This window comes from Struthio camelus, chromosome Z (assembly GCF_040807025.1).
Source record: "Struthio camelus isolate bStrCam1 chromosome Z, bStrCam1.hap1, whole genome shotgun sequence".
Classification (NCBI taxonomy): Eukaryota; Metazoa; Chordata; class Aves; order Struthioniformes; family Struthionidae; genus Struthio; species Struthio camelus.
The window spans coordinates 20,029,402-20,049,838 of NC_090982.1; the positions used below are offsets into that span (position 1 = coordinate 20,029,402).

At 35.2% G+C, this 20,437-nt stretch overlaps 1 protein-coding gene across 37 annotated transcripts in view; it reads right to left on the reverse strand.

Annotated features, from left to right (window-relative positions):
- The window catches only part of PTPRD (protein tyrosine phosphatase receptor type D), a 1,218,182-nt gene that overhangs the window by 434,532 nt on the left and 763,213 nt on the right, over positions 1 to 20,437 (reverse strand). For all 37 annotated transcript variants that reach the window (XM_068927738.1, XM_068927756.1, XM_068927755.1 and 34 more), the window contains one exon: positions 11,516 to 11,559. The gene's annotated coding sequence lies outside the window, so the exon portion shown is untranslated. The remainder of the gene's footprint in view (positions 1 to 11,515; positions 11,560 to 20,437) is intronic.

A 20,437-nucleotide genomic window follows, 5' to 3' on the forward strand; every position in this document is an offset into this window, starting at 1 on the left:
TGGGTATTTATCTTGCCCTTTAAAGGCCAGCTAGTGAGTGGAGCTAAAGTTCATACCTAAAATGAAATCTGAGTATCTAATATGAACCACACTTTTCCTTTACCATTGATTTTGAATGAGAGTTTCAGAAAAGACCTAGGAAGCAAGAAACAAGTATTGCAAGTACAAAGAAAAAAAAAGGGAAAAAATTCACAATATGCACACACAAATACACACGTGATAGGCAGTTGAGGTAGACCCCAAACATCTTGTTACCTTCTGAATCCCACAGAGATAATTCAAAGGGTAAGTCCTGGCGTCATCTATAGATAAATAATGGTATTGAAAACCTAGCTGGTAGCTTCTGTCAGGTGTATAGTGAGTTTTAGCAAAGAATTTAGAAAAAGCATATTTTTCTCTCCTCCTCCTCCTGCTCTTTCCATCTGTACTCATCTCAAGAGAGATCTACCCGACAAGCTACTATTTAAAGTAAAAGCCACCTAAAAAATATGTGGTCCCAATTTCTGAACTAAAGCAGATAAAGTTGTTTCCGGACGCTCTGTACAGTTATAATACAGTCGTTATTTAATTAAGAATGATTAGGGAAACATAGGATTAGTTTTGAGGAAGATAGATAGTTTCTTTTCAAGAGCTCAACAGGGTCCAGTCATATCTCTGCTCTATTTTAAGAGATAAGAGTTTCATCTATTTCTTTAGTACTACTTGAATAGGAATAATTACTTTTAAAATTTGACTTGAAATAGAATTTCTGACAAATATTAGTTTAGGAAAGACTATTTTGGGGAGAGGCTTTATATTTAATCTTGAAAATACTTTTAATTCCTGTGTTTCATTAAAATATTTTGAAATAGCAGTACTGAAATGATATATACTACCAATAATAGATGTTATAATATGTTGAAATATGTTAAAGTCAAATATACGTCTTTTAAAATTTAAAATAGCTACTGTTAAGTGCTCAGAGAAATATTTTTGCTTTAGAAGATGAAATTTCTCACCACAGCTCAACTATGAGACACAGTGCAGATATTTTAGGAACTAGTAAAACCTAAAAAAAGTCATAAAAATTGTAATTCTGAAAAGAAATTTTGATTTTTTAAGAAGTTATAAACTTTTGAAACATATTTTAAAGCTGGAAACATCATATGCACATTTATCAACAAACAAAGGCTGTGAGAAGTGAATTTGCTAGCTATTTCTACAAACTATTTAGCTGATTGGGCACATGGAAAAAAAAAATAAAAAAAAAAACCTCATGACCTGAATTTTACATCATTTATAGCTATATCCAAAATCAGTTCATGAACTGTGGTATTAATATCAAATACCAATAATTATTTTAATGTGATTTTAAGATATTTGTTACACTGTAGTATAGAATTTATTGAGATCTAGCAACAGGAGTCTCTTCTCTTACTACAATGTCGCTGCCCCCAGAGTAATCAAGTCACCTGCTGCTACTTCACCCGTCCTACCCATGATCCTGGCAGTTCTGGGGAGCAGGTATCAACACAGGAGACCATTTGCTTCTGGAAGCAGCAGCCTGCACTAGCAATGCACTGCCTGCAAGCTAAGTTCAGCTGTCATGAACTTAGTTCAAAGAACTACATCTTTCTTCATCTTTTATAAAACAATGTGCGCCTGTAAGGTGGGATACCTATAATAAAGGTGAGTCATTCAACATAAAGAAGTCCTTAAAAGGACGATCTTTTTTTATCTTCATCTCCTTGCCTGAAAGTCACATTTTGGTAGGGACTAGGGAGGTTTGACTAAACAGTTACATAAACTTTTGCTAATTGTTTTTTTTTTTTTTAATGCAAGATATTAGGAAAAATATTGCAAATATTGAACACTTCTCTTATGAAAGACATTTTACAGAAAATCTACTTAAGATCTAGTCTGGATTCAAACTACATCCCTTGAGGTAAAAAGAGCCTAATCCACTGAGTTTATCCCTTATGTGTATAATTATATACCAGATAGGCATTGCTCTCAGACACACTTAATCAGTCTTTTAATGAATAATTAAAACAATGCAAGGGTTTTTTCTGACTTCAGGAAAGTCTTTCTGACATACTAGCATCAATAATTATATCAGGTCAGAGGACAGGAAGTATTCCATATGACAGGAGGATATGAATAATTTATAGCGTGGCACTACAGCACATCAGGGTCCTTAACAGATTCCTCTGGATTCTGTGTGTACGATAACCGTGTAAAGTCTGTATGGCACTCTTATTGCTATTATTAATTATATTGCCAGTGTTTATAAACCTTCGGTTATGTTTGTGCTCACAAATGGGTGATCCTCTTTCTCCTAATCATAACAAGGCAGTGCTCCTTTGTTTTCCATAGGCATTCACTTTCCGGCGAGTAGAAACCCTTCAGCTGAAATGCAAAATCATAATGAAAGCCAGAGATAAGACTTGACAGTGATATCATCTTGCTAATTTTGAGCCTAAGCCAAAATAACTTGAGTTGTATATAATGAACTGAATGCCTAACCACTTCTCTACAGAGACCAATACATAACCTAGATTTTAAAATGAGCATCAGAAAACAAATAGAAAAAATTTTTTGTGTGCAGTAGAATAAAAATATTAGTGTTACTTCCATTAGGAGAAGCAGTATGAGGAAGAAATTAAAGGAAGATGTTCAGTAATAAGGAGGTATTTGTTCTGAAATGTCTGTAAGCAATCAGAAGGTAGTAGGAAACTGACAGGAAGTAATAAAGACATTTACTTAGTTTAGAAACCCTGAGATTTTATTTCAAAAAAGCCCTGTAACTCTTGATTAACTGTATTTTATTTCACATCTGGCTGCTTGTGGGATAATCACCACCCACTGCAGTCGCTTTAAAGAGTGGTAAATGAAAACTCAGAAACACAGCAAGCCCGCACACACCAACTACTATTGAGCAAAGGCAAAGACATAAAAAGCTGCCTATAAATGTGCTGTGAATGTGGTCATGATGTCTATTCTTTTCCCTGTGATTCAGAGTCAATCACCTTTCCCAGCTACAACGCTGAGTGAGAGGCGGTTCTGACTGACACCAGGAGAGCAACTGTCCTGATCTCAGGAAGCCCCCACTGAGGCTCTCAGCCTTGTTCGATTCGTGAAGAGGCTGATGGGCTCCAAACCTGAATCCAAGCTCTGTAACAAGGAGGGTGAAGACATTGGTGTCTTTCTGACCTCTCTTAGCAACCAGTGAAACCAGGGAGGGTAAGCTTCATACAGGACAGTGCAACGATGCTCTTATTAATTATTTTTAAAGTAATGCAAGAGGTACAATTGCATTGTACCCCTGAGGGTACCCGCTGAGGGAGTTCAACAAACCAAACTCCTGAAGGCTCACACCACAAACCTGAATCTTGCTTATCTCGTCAGTCATTCACTCAAAGACTTATATGTGTCAGGAAACAGTGTTCGGTCCTCTCCGTCACTATTGGAGTGGCTATTCCAAAGCCTCACACCTCTGATAGTTAAAAAGAATAAAACAGATACAAAGCTAAACACCTTCTGATTTTTGTTCTAATTTGTTCGATTAAATTCTGCTTCATCTGGCACAAGTATTATATCCTGTAACTTAGTTTTTCCCACTTGGCATTGACCACCCTATATGTATTTATAATAAATGTTTTTATTTAATTTATTTATAATGGATTTATTAACTTCTCATCGCTTATTTTGCTAGGCTAAACAAGCCATTCTCTTTAAGTCTGCACTAAAGAGAGAGAAGGTCTCCTTTTTCTCAATTGCTTCAAGGATTCTTTTCACATCTGCTTGTATTTACTTTTTTCCAATCCGCATGTCAGTGCTGTAATGGGCGTAAAAACCTGACAGTAAATTGGAGCTTGAGGGAAAGATGTTTTTGTCTGAGTTGTGTCATCTCTCTCTCATAACTAATCCAAATAAAGGGGTATGTTTGAGCCACCTTTGCAGTAAGGAGCCTTGAATGGGGGTGGAGGAAGAGGGAAGGTCTCCATGGGTAGAGGTAGGACCTTGGACTACCAAATGACGGGTTCTGAAAAGGGACCTTTTTCAGGAAAAATTAACTAGTGTCCCATAGAAACACTTCACAGAATAAAATACAGAATTTTCCTTGTAATCAGAATTGTATAGTACTGTAACTGGCATCTCTCCAAGGCCTCATAATGATATAAATACTTCCTTGCCTCTTATGAAAACATTTCGCCTGAACTGTACTAGCAACTCATTAGCCTTTTCCTGTTTACAACACTGTGGAATATCACACCATACTTATGATGAAAGATAAATGTCTACCCTCTACTTCGATTAATGAGGTGCCAAGCCTTTTTGTCCACAACAAATATGAGACCTTAAAACAAGGGAATAAGTCTTCTGTTTATTGTTAGGTTTCATACCGTAGAGATGATGACTCTGCTCTCTCATATCAAACAGAAACTGTTTAACAGTCGTAAAGACGTATTTAGTGATATGTTTGCTCTTGAATTCAGATAGCTTGTTCCAGTGAACATTTTGTTTTAAACAAAACTGGAACCAAGTGGTTACAAAAAAAAATAGATTTCTACATGAATAAATAGTAAAATCCAGTATTAAAATATACTATTAAGCAGTCTAATAATAACCAGATTGACTGTTGAGAAGAAGTCAGGTGAACTAATGTCTATGATTACAGCAGGGTAAAAAAATAGTCCAATAGCAGCATCCACCCAAGGCAAACAATAAGCTAAAAGTTTAAACATGTTATTAAGATACACAGTGCCCACAGCAAGAGAGCAGGACCCGCACCATTAATTGCTGGTGTCTAGGCCATAGTTTGTTTTTTAGTCCCCACAAGTTTAATCTAACCGAAAAAGAAAATAGCATATTAATGACAGGTTTAGTAAAGCTGGCATGGAATCAATCCCAAATATGTTTAGATTCACAGCTTTTGCTAATTTTCTGTCTTGCAAGCGCTAAGGTAACATGTCTGTTTAATTCGGTGCAGCTGGAGCCTACGGACTCCATCTTGCAAGTATGGAATCAATAGTGATACAGTCTTTAAAAGGAGTAAATGCTCAGCTGGAACACATTTAAGTTAGCTCCAGAGCTAGGTTAGTATTTTTATCCAGCTAGAAAATGGTAGAACTCAAATCTAGATAGTCACTGTATTAAAAATTATATATTCATACACGAAGGCAAATGAGAGCAAATCCCATCCCACTAGGAATTCAGTTCTACCTCTGTTTACATAGAAATGATTCACATTAAACTCAAATGTGTGTAAGCAGCAAAACCACCGCCTGGGTGTTATGATTACACACTCAGGACGGAATAATGAGAGTTCAAATGGCTTAAGAAACTTGGTGCCTTTGTGCAAAATTAGACATGAAGCTGTTTTAATTATATACATGGTCATGCACTACAGGCAATATAGCATAACGAGCTAACCATTAACACTGGAAGATGCACAACTCACCATTTATTTTTCTTCTTGTACATTTATTGCTATTTTAATTGATTTAATGGTCGTTTCCAACCAATTTTTTACATGACAAATTCCCAAGCTATCTGTTTTTAATAAATCATTCTGCAGTTCTTTCCCTTTTAATTTGCAACTGATAAAACAGCTATCCTCTGAGAATTTCAAGGGAAGAAACAAACATCTTTTTTTTGTAAATGGTCAGTACTACTCTTTCACTGTACATGCCTTCTGCAGGATGGTGGGTATAGCTTACAGAATCTTTTCATATATTGGATTTTCATTAATCATTCAGCTGAAAATAGAGGGAATATATAATATTGTATAATTTAAGGTATATGAAAAATATAAAAAAATACTTAATTATTAAGCAACAATAATAATGATTACTAGAATCTTATTATTTTAGAAGTCATTGAAGAAAAGTTTTATCAATTCATTTAGGAATTTCACATTTGTTCAAGTAATGCAATACAACAGTGTAATTATATCCCCCAAAATGTTAAAGTTTGTAATTCTAAATTATTTTAAATAAGATGTTTGTACTGATTTTTTTTTGTCATGGTACTTCAGTTAGAACTTTTCCCATAGCTAGAAAGGGACTAAAATATTCATGAGAGTAAAACAAATTTTAGGTCCTGTAAATCTTTTTATCTCAACTGAAAAGCTATTCTCCTGAAACATCTCCAACTTTCTTCTGATAATAAGATAGAAACTGCTTTTTTGAGCTAATTTGGGTATGTCTTTGGCCAATTTCTTGGAATTGCTAACATTCTGAAAATAAACTATTTACTTTGCTCCAGTAAACTTAGAATAAAAAATTACACGAGTGAGAAATAGTCATTACTTATCATCTCACAAATTTTTAGGTCACCTTTGATGATACCATCTTTTTAAAGAAATAAACCTCTGAATCTTTACAACCCTGGGAACACATTATATAACAATTATAAAAATTGTGTCAAGAGTTTGCCCTCTTCAACAACTGCCAGGTATTTATAACTGCAGTGCTGTAACACTAGGAGCCTAATAACTCCTCTAATTGGCATCAGCAATTACCTCTATGAACTTGGCTAGTGAAGTAATTGAAGTGAAAATAAGAAGTAAATGCTATCAAAGATTAAGACTGACTCCATTTTCTGAAATACTTTTATGACAAGTTTATGTCTCAGAAAGTTATCTTAGGAAATCTCTTAATCTTTTCCAAAAAATGATTATTTTTCAAGCCAAAAAGGGCATATGACTCATTTTGATTGAAGAAATCATGCCCATTTCCTTTATTGCTATCCAGAGGTGCAATATGCTTTTAACTGCAATTCTCCTAAGTAGAGTTCCTGAGTATATCTCTTCCAATAACAGTTTCATTTAATGTCCTTCCATTAAATTATAAAATAAAAAGGGTTTAATCTACAGGAAATGGGATCAGCATTACTCTGTTATTTGTTCTGTTAATATTTGTGTTGAATTGTGTTGTCTATTTTGTGTTATGCTAATGTATGTGTTCTATTAATATTTTTAATGAATCTTTGTTTGTTAAAGAAATATTACCGTCTTGAATACTACATTTATCTTCTGAATATTCTGGATCTAGAGTCTTGTAACAAACAACGACTTAGACTAATAAGGAATTTAGGAGGTGTTTTCAATTCCAATTTTAAGTGGTTTACTTTGTGCATATGATAATGTTTTATACATGTGATAGAGTATTGTGTGAAGTGATTGTCACTGGTTTTATGGTTAAATACACTTTCTGTTCTCATTGCAAACTGAATCCCCATTAGTAATGGTAGAGGGGAGTTCACACAAACAGTTAACAGGGCTCAGAAAGCTGGATATTTCCACAGAACCAAAACTCAAGAAATAATCAGAGAACTGTAGACTTAAAGAGTAATTTGCTGAATATTTTTCATGATTTATTAAGTCTTCTCATCACAGATATCTAAGAATGCTAGAAGTTTCCTATTCATGATTATAGTAGACATATTGACTTTGAAACCCTAGTAACACATTTTGATTAATACTAAAGCTTCTGATTTACTACTTTTTATGCTGCTTATCTTCCCCTCTCCCTCTTTTTTGCAGGGGGTATTAATAGCTCTTCACTTGCTCTGGAACAATTATAATTTTGGTAATCAGATAGAATAGTTTGCCTAGTAAAAAAATCTCTCTGTTAAAATCACTGCCCTTGTTCACTAATTCACGGGTAGGCCAGACTTCCTACGATTATTCCTGTGATTTATACTTTTTCTTAAAAAAACTTTGTCACTTTATATCTATATTCAAATCTATGAAGACATTCTAGTGCTGTGGAGGAAACCTGAACCACAGAGGATGGATTTCTCTTCATGTTCCCCTTCTTATAGTATCTGGTGCTGGGCTACAGGAAAGAAAAAAGTATGCTATGGACCTGTCTGTTTCTATAATATCCATGTCTTCCATGAAGATTCAGTATTTCAAATGACCTCATTGCTGCCACAAGAAGTATGGGCAGTTTCATGCTGCGTAGCAGAGGAATAGAAACACGTTACTCAGAGAATCACAGCCTACCTCTGAAGTTCACTGAGATTTCAGTGATGTCACTTGCAGAAATTTAAGAGATGCTTTGAAAGTCTGAATATTTTGTTTGTGGAGGACCCCAGAAAACAAATAACAGATGAAAGAAACTGTTACTTACATTTTTGGAAGATACATAAGTAGAGAATAAGATTTCCACAAATAAGGATATCTAGTTATACATTAGATGTATTTTAGCTACTTTTAATAAATCAGGTCCATTGGAAATACCAGTACCACTGTAGGACATATTACTGCCCTATCTGCTACAAAACTTAGACTTTGGGTATTCACTCACTCATGTAAGATTTTTTGTCATTAGGCTGTCACACAATCAAAGGCTGCTGCACTTTTGCCATCTCAGTGTCCTTTGATCTCCATAATCAACTTCTTCCTACATAATATGCACTTTACTAGTAATAAGTAAATTGCAGGCTCTCAAGATCAGCCACAGGGAAGAAACGAGCGCTGCTGGAAGGAGCAAGAGGCCTTACGGAATAAACAGCGAGTTAGCCCACTGTTGTCGTGACACTGAATCTCAGTTTACCGCACTGGCATAAGCGTTGTCCAATGTTTGTTCGGTAACGTTACTTAATTGACCTTACAAAATAAAATGTTATTGGTAAATATGTTTCCCTTTTAATATTAAACCACAGATCATCTTTCACTGTGATTCGCTCTCTTGTAAGAGCATGTTGTCCTACATTGCCCTGCGGAGAATCTAATAATCAGGTTTCTGTTAAAGGCTGTAAATGTTTCTAAGCAACCACAATCCACTTTAAATATGCCAGTCAATTAGCTCTAGACATTATCTTCCAGCATTTGTCTCTGTTGTTTCTTTCTGACTTGAAACATAAAGAGAGAGAGAGAAAGAGAGAGGAAAATTTAAAATAGCAGCTCGACTGCACCGAGGTTGATGCTAGGTAGTACCACCCTTGCAGATAAATAGAAGCCTCCAACAGACCTGGCCCAAGAGTACCGTGATGTATACGTTCATCAACCCCGTATTCACATATAAGCGAGAAAGACCAGAAACTTATATAGCTAATGTCAACACGGAAAATAAGAATACAAAGTATATTGATGGTTATCAGAAGAATAGCTACTCACATTTTGCCCAGTGTTCTCATATTGCCATTTTTAATACACATCTCTTTCCACAGGAAAATAAATAAACAGAAGTCTCCTCGTAAAAAAAAACCAGCTGTCATATCAAGAGAAGACTCTAAAGAATGATATCACTATTCAGAAGTTAAATTATCAACTGAATTTGGATCACAGAGGGATATTTCAGTTAGGTGGCTTAATCTATCATTTAATCTGTCTGTTAATCTACCATTTTCATTTTCTCTCTCATGGTCATCAGCCTCATTTTATTCCTAGAGTCAAAACAATCTTTCTTATTTAGGTGTGGTCAGTTTTCCTTCTTATCTGTAACAGTTTTCCCACAGTTACTGTACACAGACATCTCAATGCTGAGTATCTGAGAGGAAATCAGTGACCTTTCACTCAGGTTCTTACTGCTTAGCATAGCTGCTTCTGCTGAGACCTGTACAAAATATAGTTTTATATTTATTTATATATAGTGTTTGCTATGAATATTCAACATGATTCAAGAAATTAAGGATGAATCTTGCTGGAACTGGATTCTTAATAGTAAGCCTTTCCTGGGCCATTTCTAGTATCGCCACTACCATTTACTACAAGATTAAAATCTCCTAAGGACTTAAAATATAAAATTAAGTCAAAACATGGAAGACAGAGACCCAGTAAAGTCCTTCTCTGAGTCACTAGCTATCATTCCATGTATTATTTTCCAATTGACAGCACATCCTGAAAGCTGTACCAAACAGTAGGAGCGGTCAAAGGTCTTAGCAACTCAATATCCTTTCTTTGACAATGGCCAATAATGCAAATTTGGGGAAATGTAAGAGCAGCACAGGTATGAAGTGATATCATCCCCAGATATGCCTTCACACAATTACCCTTCAGGGGCTCCTGAAGCTGGAGGTAATATCTGTGTGTTTAACAGCTCTATAGAATTTTTTTTCATAAATTTTTCTGATTTTGCCTGCAGAAACTTTGAATCCCCAGTATCAGTTTCAAAGCTTCCCTATAAGCTGTATTTATTCTGAACCTTCCGCTTACTACTTTCAATTCATGGACTCCAGTTTTTGAACTGGAAGCAAAAAAGAATAGTGGTTCCCTTCTATCTTCTGCATGTTAGATGTGATTTTATAGACCTTGTCTGGTCTTTCCTCAGTTTATCTCTGTTCCAGATGGAAGAATGCTAGGTATAAAATATATCCTCATACTAAAACTGTCTCATTATTATTTTGATCATCCTTGTTACTTTCCTCCTAATTTTGCCCAGTTCTGCTGTCTTGATTTTTGAAATGAACTACCTAACTGTAAATGGTAACTAGACACTTCTATACCATTAATGCTTATAAAGATTTTCTCAGAGAGCATCACTTCAAATTCATCGTATGTTGAATTCCATCTGAAATTTACTTTAATGTCTTAGAGTTCTTCGGTATTTGTCCACAACAAAGTCATCGTTTTACTTCTCGAAATAGCTTAATAGTACCAGCAAACTATCTCATACGACTATTCACCATCTTTTCCAGCTCTGCTATGAATGTGTTAAACATAATAGGTTAGCACGTTAAACTTGAAGATTACTTTTGCGTACAGAGATAATTTATCTATTTTATAATAGGATCAGCAAACTAAAATTTCCTGTACATAGTATATGCAAATTTAGTAGCTTGCCAGACTGGCTATACATGTATAAAATAATCACAAATTATTAAGGGAGTGATCTGCTTCCTAACCATGTCAATGAATACAGCAGCTTACACAAGATTAAGAGAGAGATCAGGTCATATGTGCCTGACAATCAAATTTCCTTAAATAGCTGAAATACAACACAGGTAGAAAAGGCATTAAATATTTAATTTTTTTTTCATACAGCTTTAGCTTGCAGAATGCTTTCTTGTAAGAGTTGATAAACTGCTTTCCAGTCTTACTTTGCCTTTACAAGTGAATATTATTCACTGTACAAAGGTTACTGTGGGATATCACAGAAAAGGAGAGGATAGAAGTGCTCAGTGTGTTTTTTATTGTTGTTACACATTCAACTCACTTCCTAAATTTCCATTTAATTTATAGCACACCTGAAAAGTCACACCATGGGAATAAGACTTCTCTTTATTTCAATATAGCAAAATCTAAACTCTGATCTCACTCCTGCCCCTCAGGACATGTGTACAAGCTCTTATTATGAAACCTACCAAGCCAAATGTAATGCTCTATTTCCCAAGTAGACAAACTGCTTTGAATTTTAAAAAGGATGCTCTTTCCAAGATGGACTGAATATTGTGAAATACAAGAGAAATTTGTAGTTTATAGCAAGAAATTCATTCCAAAAGAAGTTACACTCCCTTTAAAATAAATATATAGATATATCTGTAACAAGAAACACATAGAAATAGAATGCTTGTGAAGCCTTACTTTGAATCTCTGCAGATTTCGCTGGTGTCCACTGAATGTCTCACCTAAGGAAAAAGAATGAGACAAAATAAAACTTTGTGAAATGCATAATATATTTTTATATTAGAGCATTTCAATTAAAAATTGTCAAGAGCAAGTTTCACTTTTGTTTTCTAATTTTCAATCCAAACAAGGGGAACATTCTGTATATTAAGTATTCAGTCTCTAACAGCAAAGAGTATAGACTTCTATATAGTTCAGAAGAAAACATTTTTCTTGTTTTCAATCTGTATAATATTAATATTCAAATGGAGAAAGTCGAATATTAAAATAATACTCAGTTAATGTAATAAAAAAGTTAACAAAGACACCCCCTATGGGATTTGGAGACAGCTCTTAAAGACAGATTACTTTCCAGAGGTGCAGCTCATTTTCATTAAGTAGATGTATTTGCTTTGAAAGGCTTTAACAATGGCAAGCATACATCAGGTTCAGGACACAGAAGCAGAATCTCTTCAGTTTAAATTAGTGTTTTAAACAGCAGTTTAAGATTTTAAAATCAGTCATCTGATTTTCATTCTTTCAATCTTTTCATTCATTTAATTAAAAGACAACTAAAATTTCAGAATTTGTTTGGTAGAGAAATAGAGAGCAGGAATATTTTGATGATTTTCTAAGTAGTATAGAAAGAGGACTGGTTATGCTTAGAAATCCTTCTCTGATTATATTTTTCCCAGTAGAATTTTTACTCATTCTCAAATTTCTATTACAGTTTTTAGTGTTTCCTATTCAGTCTTTAAAGAATCTGAATTGAAAGGAGAACTGAGGAGAGGAGAACTTTGATTAAACAAAACCTCCACTTTCCACATTTTACTAGGAAATAAGCATACCATTTCTTTAGTAAACAAAAATATATTTCAAATTCTTCAAATTAAAGTAATTTTATGGCACTAGTGACTGTTAAAAGCCTGTGCAGATGGAAATGGCATGCTTTTACTCTTGCAAAGGCTTCTAACACTTTTGCATCCAAGACGGGTGAGCAGGTCTTCCTGCCTTCCCTGGCTTTTCTTCCTCTACCCATTAGCCAGGAGAGAGGGAAAAGGGCTGGATCATACAGGCTCCTGATAGACCTTTGGCTGGACCTTCTCCCACGGCTTGGAAACAGCTGGCACCTCCCACGTGCACCATGCTGTTTTCTCCCACATCCTGCCCATGTCACTGGCCAAAGAAGAACGAACAGAAGAGATACGGCTAAAGCCAGTTTTCTTTCAGTTTGCAGGGCTGCAGCAGTGAGAACAGAAATGGAAGGAGGATAATCAAGAGCAGAAAGTCCAAGCACCTGTTCTCTCTGCAGCGAATGCCCCAGGGCCCAAAAGGAGACACTGCAACCATCAGCACATATTGTTTTTTTGTTTTGTGTAGCCTAACTTCTGAGAGAAGCTTTAGTGCTAGGCCAAACTCATAAAGTAACTTCACCATTTCTTTCTAATCTAATCTGGCCCCTGTATGTACGTCAGATTCACAGATCCTGAAAAGAATCTAATTTTCTGTCTCCACAGCACTGTGGTATTTTTCATATATTTTTGAAGATATTAAAGGGAACAATATTCTAGGCTGACATCAACATTTGATTATGGTATGTGTCACAAGTTGTCATATATTTGCTTGTGTGGTGAGATGGCATTAAAAGGTGCACGAAATCCTTAGAGAGAACCATCTTAAAAGTTGTTTGTTACAGAAGCCTTAGATCAAGCTGCTTGCTGGTGAAGAAACTCTCTCAGGAGGGGTAAATTTTGTGAATTAATACAAAAATGAAGAGGTAAAAAAACCCCACCATGCCTGAGTAGTTTTTTGTATATTATTTGTTCAATATATGTTATCGTAGCTCCTGATTTCACAGCAGTTTCCCCCCACTCTCCTGATGCTTTCAGATGCTTTACTGAAGTAAGTACTAAATAGCAGTTTCCACTAAAGAGAGAACAGGTATGTATTACTACTCTAGCTGTTCCTTTCAGCTGTAAGCTCACTAAGAGAGAGAGAGAGAGAAAAAAAAAGGTATTACCCAAAACAATGCCTCCACGAAAACTAAGGACCAGATTTTGAAAATCCTTATATGAATGACTAATTTTACATATTTGAATAATCAGACTGAAGCTCGATGAACAGGATAGGAGGCATAAGTTATACATGGTTTAGCATTCAATGCAAGTAACCCATCTGAGTGTCAAATATCAACCATTGCTAATGGTGGGGAAGAGGAATATCTTTGCAAGACAATTTATGGCATGTATTTCCAAAAAACATAAAAATAAATAATGCAAGTGTATTTAAAAACAGTTCAACTGAAAGATATATTTTTAGAAAAGTAAATTAATTATGAAAAGAAATTGCTATTGCATAAATAAAATATATAATGGGCAAACAGTGGGTACAGCATTTATTGTACTTGGGAGCTAGAACGTCTTTAATATAAATGAAGACTTCTTTCTCTCCTCTCTCAGAATTTTCTATTCCACTTGTCAGAGTAGTCTTGAAGCACTAGTTCAGCTTGGGGACCTCTGCTACTGAAGAAGCCCGGTCAGATTTTGCCCTTTGGGTGTTTACTTCAGCTGAAGTTCTTCCAGTAAAAATGATGTAATGAGTTCTTTTCAACACTCATCAGTCTTTGCTCTCTCTTTCCATCTCATATTTCAAATAATTACTCCCTTCTCTACTCATGACCACTACCATTTTAAGAGATAAATATTAATTGGCAACTCAGTCCTTTTAGTCCTCTCCTTTTCTTCCACTCTATGCAAAGAACCTTTTCCTTTCTATTTCTTTCTTTTTTCTTTAATAGATTCTGTCTTCAGTATCAAAGTACTTGTCATCTCTACAAGATCTTCTGATCCACTTTTCTCTTTCCACTTTTCTCTGATCCACTTTCAATGCCAACCTTGCACACAAACGCCAATGCTCCAAATTTTTCAGTTACTCTTTGCTATTTTCATTAAATTTGTTGTCAGAATAATGTAAAGATGCAATTCTTACTTGAGCAATAACTTACTTGAAAGCACTGCAGCAAATTCAGCCTTTGCAGACTTCTGCTAGTTACAACTCTATTAATTTCAGAATTGCACCTTTACCTATTGGTCCACTTACTTTCAGTAAAATATTTCATCTGAATCAAAAGTAAAGGACTGTGGGACTGTATTTTTGAATTTGAAATTAACTAAGAGTCAAGAAACCGACCTTTCTATATTTCTGCTGAACAAATAATTTATGTGATGCAAAGTCACCATTATGCTGAGGACTAGTTCCAGAAAAATGCATCACATATTTAGTTGTGTTTCTCAACATCTATGTTTAGAAATGTTATGAAACATTTATGAACATTTAAGTTTATATACATCAGCAAACTTACTCAATTTGAAAAGAGCTTCTTAGTCATGTGAAAATAAGCAGATGCTTAAGTGTTTGCAAGAACAAATTTTAATTTCTCTCCATGAGTATCGGACAGGTACTCTGCACGGGAATGAACTTCCCTCAGTTGAATGGTTAATAACAGCAATGCACTCTACAGGAAAGTATATCCACTCCAGGAAAATCAGTTAAAATCATGTTGCAGCTGCAGTCTGATCAGTGACATGCAAATCCTTACATCTCTTGGGGTATGTTACATTATACCGTACTGTCTGTAAGGGTTTTACAGCAGCCAATCATTTTCATGAAATGTGTGGAACACGACAAGATTATTCTACTTAATGAAAAGTTACTATTTCTGTTCATTTCCCCCAAAATGTATTGCCCACCTTTCCCATTTAAAAATGTGTTTCCAGTCATCTAAAAGATTTATATCCTTCTGAATCTCGTTATTGTGTTATTTTGTCTGACTTACTTCCAGTCTGATGAACCTCCACAAATCTGGCTATAATCAAGAGAAATCTCAGAATTATTTTTTACTTACCTTCTCCTAATTTGAGAAATTATTTGTAACTGCAAATACATAGATGACTAAATCTGCTTATCCTGCTTTAATACTGTATCTTGAAGTCACCATTTTCATGATATCTGTATGCTGATGTTTCATCTTTTCTCTGGAAACTCATTAATTGCTTTTTAGAATCTGAATTACAGTATTCAGCATTCTTTGGCTGTGGCAGATATGTCATAGGACTAGTTCCAAAACTGATTGAATGCAATGGAAAGACTTCCTTGGGCCTCAAGAGAGGGTTTGAATCAGGCCTTTAATGAGCATCAGAAATTAATTAAAAAAAGAGTTTATTATTTCATATCCATACCAGAAGTCTCTGTCCAAATAATAGTTTTCCAAGAGTTCTATTATTAAAGCATAAAACCATTGTACCTATTTTCCCTAGGTAAACTAATCACTTATCTAATATTATTTATTTCTAATATTTTCCTCAAAGATAAATTAATCAGAATAAATTTTAATGCTGCATCTTACTTCTTTTTTACATGGTACTAGAGCACTTCTGCCATTTTGCAGAATTTGTAATTTTGTCTGCTCCTCAAAACTAGTGCTAATAGCAATGTAAGATTTGACCAGTTTCTTTTGATGAACTACCATTTAATTGTGTCTCAGCCTGCCTTTATATCTGGAGGAGGGATTACAGAATCACAGAATCACAGAATCATTTAGGTTGGAAGGGACCTCTGGAGATCATCTAGTCCAACCTCCCTGCTCAAGCAGGGTCCTCTAGAGCAGATTGCCCAGGATCACAGCCAGACGGGTTTTGAACATCTCCAGCGAAGGAGACTCCACCACCTCTCTGGGAAACCTGTTCCAATGCTCTGTCACCCTCACAGTGAGGAAGTTTTTTCTCAGGTTCAGATGGAACTTCCTGTGGTTCAGTTTCTGCCCATTGCCTCTTGTCCTGTTGCGGGGCACCACGGAGAAGAGAATGGCCTCATCCTCTTGACACTCCCCCTTCAGATACTTGTACACGTTGATGAGATCGCCTCTCAGTCTTTTCCTCTCCAGGCTGAACAGGCCCAGCTCTCTCAGCCTTTCTTCAGAGGAGACATGCTCCAGTCCCCTCATCATCTTGGTAGCCCTCTGCTAGACTCTCTCCAGTAGCGCCATGTCTCTCTTGTACTGGGGAGCCCAGATATTACACGATACCCTTTGCTTGATTCCTACTAAATTATGGATGGGTATGCAAAATTTGAAGTTTTGGTATTCTCAAGTTAAACTATATGAATGTTAAGCTATATTAAGTGCTTACATAATGAATAGAGGAGGTTGCAGGCTATATGGTAGTGAGCTCTATTAAGCTCTGTATTTCTTCTTGAGGAATTCCTGAAATCAGAGGTTGGAATATATTGACTGAATCTCCCGGTTATCTAAAGATTGTATGTATCAAGACATCTGAATGTACATCTGTGCATAATTGTGTGGGCTGACATGCATGGAACACTGGTTGTTTCATATGAAAAATGCAAATTCCTGTGTTAATATCAACTCAGGACATAACAGTATATAATAACACTGTATACGTAGATATCTAGAAAGACATGAATAGAACTATCATAGAAGATATTACACTCTAGTTTGACAGACTAGCAGAATTTCCATGAGAATTTCAAGAGAATATGAGTTACTGATGTATAACAATAATGATAAAGTCATTTATTTCACCCCATGTTGTCATACATTTTCCTATTCAAATCAATGTGCTACTTTTAATTAAGAAAAAATTCGAAATTTTTCCATGTGGTAGCTTATTGTTGCTATGAGGCTATTTTATGATCAGGAGGACCTTGTTTTTAATAAGCAGAAACTGAGTCTAGTTAAATGGAAATAATTGTGGGAAATGAAGACATTTGAAAAGATGCCCATGATAACAATAAGCAACGCCCTTTGCATCTGGTTGATGATGCAGAAAGGAGATGTAGACATGACTGCAGATACAGAAAAGAATTGTATACTTTTTTCCATGTGTCTAGTGTATAAAAGAAGATCATTTGTAGACTAATTGGAAACATATTAGTATTACCCGGTGAGGTAAGAGGGTCAATATTAGTTATTCTATGTGTATCAAAAATGAGTCCAAAGTCACAAAATTAGTGGCCTCATTCCCTCAGAAGTTGGTGGGGATTTCAGATTACCTGCTTCTTTCAAGTCATTTAGCGGTGACACAGTATTTTACTTTCTTACATGAGTACATACTGAGAGTGTGTAACATTATTACCTCACTATTTAAAAACCTGTATGAAGACATCAAGGTTCATAAGCAGAATTCAGCACTAAAAGCTGAAAAAATGCCAAGGTTCATATCCAACACAGACCATTAACTGCAACCCTTTACATATACATGGTGAATGTATTACAATGGAAAGGAAATAGGTAACAATCAGAAGACAAAAATGGAATTAACAAGCTTTGTGATTACTCACATTGCTTTTCATTCATTTCTTTCCTTTTCTTACTCTGAATTATAAGGTATACATAAATGCATTTCAATATAATGTTATTTACTGTCTCTTAAATTTAAGAGTGCAATGTCTTTAACATTTCTTTAAGTATTTCAAATACAATATTCAAATTCAAATATTTCCATACAAAAAGAAGCCCTGATGGCTTTTTAATTAGAAGACAAGAAAGACAAGAAAATGAATAATTTTGGTATAGTTAGATATTTGTAGAACATTACACCATGCCACATGCTAAGACATTGAGGCATCATAGCAAGGTAAGTATCCATCACCAGGTAAATATCCATCACACTACAGAATTATTACTAACATCTGAACCACAATCCCAAAAAGATGTTCACCATAACAGAGCCCCTCCTACTAAACTATTTAGCTAACACTTCCATACCAATGGGTAAGTAGATGGGATGCATATGAATGACAATAAAATAGCAGCAGAGACTTCCTACTCCCTTCATTAAGAAGGGATTCCTTCCCGTAGATGCGCAATAAACCTAAAAGATTCCAGTAAAAGAATATTTTGGCCTTTGTTATCAAATGATCTGAAACCTTGCATCGGCAGGATGCAAGAACCTTGATGAAGCAGTGGATATAGTGATTTTTGTACATGTATAATGCTAATAAAATTTTATGAAATAATGGTGGTTTACAGATGTGTATATACAAGTATGATGACAGTGCACTAAAATACAGCTCTATAGTCTTAATTTTCATATCTCTCAGGTTATGACATACTATATGCACCCATAGCACTACAGTGCAATATTGAATTCTGCCATTTATCTTTAACTGGGAATAGGCAAAACACTGAATATTATTAAAATTACCAAGAGAATCCTCTTAGTTTTTTCCAAGAGGTAATTTTGATCCAGAAAATAAACCTAAGCTTGTATTCAGAGTTACTAGGGAATGAAATGAGACTGCTGTTAAGGCAAAATATCTGAAAATTCCTGACATATCATCCAAAGGTTTCTCCAGTCTGATCTTCCTTTTGGCTTAGTATTACTCGAAATTAAAAATGACATCAGTGGTGTGAACACATACATACTGTTGCTAAGGGCTGATGCTGTTGCCAGGTGAAAATGGCCTGTATTAACCTGTCATGAATGTCTAAATATGTTGATAGAGGTGTGCTGTTAAGAGACAGGAGAAACTTGTCTAAGGAAAAAATTGGAAGATCTATTTTTTCTTATCCACCATATAACAGTGAAGTGACTTTGCTTACTCTTTGTGCACAGAAACTCTAACCCATAAAAGTATCAATAAAATAACTGACTTAATAATGATGGCACTATTAAATGAACATTGCCTTCTAGAAAATATAAATCTTAACCATGTATTCAGTAGAATCTATCACATAGTTAAGGAGGGATATAACTGAAGTCAGCTGATAGCCTTCATGTAGTGCAAACAAGCAAAGATAGATGACCATTGTCACTTTACCTTTGAAATGGATTATTTCAGACTGTTCTTTATTCTCTAATACTGTGACACCTGACTACCATTATCTCAAAAGCAACTAAAAATATGGTTTAAGTAAAATAAAGAAAAAGATCCTCTGAATGCAAATGAACAGGTTCTTTAATTGCTGTGTATCACATGTGTAACAGACATTCTTTCTAAGGTGCTAGTTAAATAGCAGTCTAATACCTTTCTGGAAGTTTGCATAGTATTGCCAATAATGCTTTGTAGTATAATCTTACTTGTAAATTCTTGTCAGTCTTAGTCATTTCAGGGAGCAGCTCCTTACTTACAAATCAAATTAGGTAGAGAAAAGAGACCAGCAGAAGCCACTACACAAATATATCCACGTAGAAGGGCTAGAAGAACAATTTTAGTATCTATTCTGATTTGATAAAAAATATTACATTATGATACCAGTATATCATACTCTTGCCTTTCATTCGCCAATATTGTGTAAAAAGCATTGACCTACAACGTACTGCATAAAAAAAAATGACTGCATTGAGATGAAATTATAAATATGAAGAATATAAGAATACCCGAGGGAATGGATCGGCCAGATTGTAGTGTTTAGCTGCAAAATTTTTTCCTCTCCTAGGACTCCTCGTCAAAGCCATTCTACTATCTCTTACCCCTTCCACAGCAGCTTTGTTCTTGTTTTTGCCAGGCTTTAAGAGACACTTGTAGAGAGTCACTTAAGAGGATGATCTCTAGAAAACATCTGTCTGCTGTTCTACCTGAGCTCCGACGTAACCATTGAAGTTACAAAAGCTAAAGAAGCACATGACTGCTCTTGTGTTGTGGAAGCTTATGTCTGTATGCTTAGCTTTGATTGACACATTATTTTTTCTTTGCACCCCAATCTATTTTCTGCCTCACTAGGCTTACAAACTCTGCATAAATTCCCCTCTCAGCTTGTTCTGTAATCCTATGAACACGTCTTCCTGTTCATTCCTTCAGCCAGTAAGTGGCAGCTGTTGGGTCCTAGAAGCAATTTTATTTATGTGAAATAAAAAAAAAAAAAAAAGGAGTTAATCAGAA